A 1,925-nucleotide genomic window follows, 5' to 3' on the forward strand; every position below is an offset into this window, starting at 1 on the left:
GCTACTCAGTCTCTTCTCTGTAGTCAGAAAGAAGAGCTGTGCATAGCAATCTCAAGGGCTCCTTCCTCTCTCCACACACATATTTTGAAAACAAATTTTATGAGATCGTGAAGGGAAACAAACAAACAAACAAACAAAAGGAACACATACAACGAACAAAGAAAAAGTAAGACTATCAAGATAACTAGACAAATGTAAGCCCCCAGCACATCAAATATTATAGTAGAGAAGGGCCATTTACTCCAGATGGCTAATTGGATTGAAGATTTGTATGAATATACATGAAAATAACATGCAAGGGCTTAGAGTCTATGGGAAGTAGACCAAGGCATTCATACAGATTTTTTTAAAACTAAGAATTCCTCAGGATAGGTTTAGCTCACTTGGTAGGGCTAAACCTTATGTGGCATGCATAAAGCCCTGGGTTTGATCCTCAGTATTCTATATTCTAGGTATTATGAGTCATTCCTATACTAAAAGCAGGAGCTCAGAAGTTCAAAACTACCGTCAGCTACATAGCCTGGGGTATATGAGCACCGTTCTAGAGAGAGCAACCAGGGCTGGAGGTAGAGTGGAGGGATGGCCCCATCTAATTTATAAACACTGAAAACGAACTTTGTAGAGCAGAATGAGACAGTATCACCCATGACTCATTTATATTCTCCAGGTTCATGGCTTTAATGACAGTGACTGTTAAAAACAACCCCCCTCCCCTTTCTCAGTTTTATTACAGGCTGTTTGTAGAGACGAAATTCTGTTTAACTTTATTTGTATGGAAGCTCTCATTCTTCCTACTAAAAATAAAGATATTTAAAGAAAATGTGACTTTTAACAATGAAAGCGACTAAATGGAGCATGTGCTGAACCTATTCATCTTTGACAGCCTGACTGCTCTCAGAGCCCCACCAAGAGCATTAAACCAAAAGATGCCATTTCACACAGACAGCAAATTCAAGGCTCTCTTGGTCCAAGCAGCTCTCTGAATCTCTGAGGCAAAGGAAAATTCAAGGGAATGGGAAAGGGAATGAGAGATGAGAAAACATAAACACCGTAAGTGAAGGAAAGAAAGATGTATGAGATTAGTGAAGCTCAGAGTGCCGCCGCCATCATCGTGAATACAAAATGGCTCAATGGCAGAGACTTCCATTTTCAGTACGTTTCCAACCAATTTCTTAGCTGTTCCGGGACGTGTAGCTCAATGATAGAGTCCGTCTCTGAAAGATCCCATCAAAGCAAGAGGACAGTTAATATCCCGCCAAGAAGAAACCACAACAAACTGAGGGCACGTGTCCTCCTTGTATGCTACCAGCTCTGCCTTTGACCCCACAAGACCAAGTTCAAACTGAGAGGCAACAGAACCCTAATATATCGTGGAAGACAATATGGAAAGATCAGCAGCAGCGAAACCCAAGAGGAAAGAAATATTGAGAAGGGGCAAGGCGTGCTCACTTTGACTGGCAAATGGCAGTACCTCGAGAGCTGTTATTTTTGTTGCAAGATTTGCAAAAAAAAATTAAATTAAATTTGAATTATTGTTCTATGCTGCATCACCCACAGGTATAAAGTTCTTCACTTATTGAACTCTATGTCTGTTACAGGTGCGGCCATCTATTGCTAGTCTCTGGGAGTCTAAGCACTAAGTTAGTAATGAGGTATTTGAACGAATCGTGTGCAAACAAATCAGGCTTCAGAAACTTCAGTGCAAGTATTTTTACTATTGCTGAAAAGCTTCCTCATCCAAGTCTTTTGACACAGAGAAACTGTAAGATTTCTGAATGGAATTCCTGAAGAAAGTGAATAGAAGGTGGAGGGTGGCGGGGAGAAAGTGAATAGAAGACCCTCTCCCCTGCAGGCCAAACATAAGTTTTGGTTAAAATCCAAACAGCAAGTTTATTATGAAAACCCAGTTGGAAATGAAACTTCTT

Source organism: Rattus norvegicus, chromosome 18, assembly GCF_036323735.1.
Source record: "Rattus norvegicus strain BN/NHsdMcwi chromosome 18, GRCr8, whole genome shotgun sequence".
NCBI lineage: Eukaryota > Metazoa > Chordata > Mammalia > Rodentia > Muridae > Rattus > Rattus norvegicus.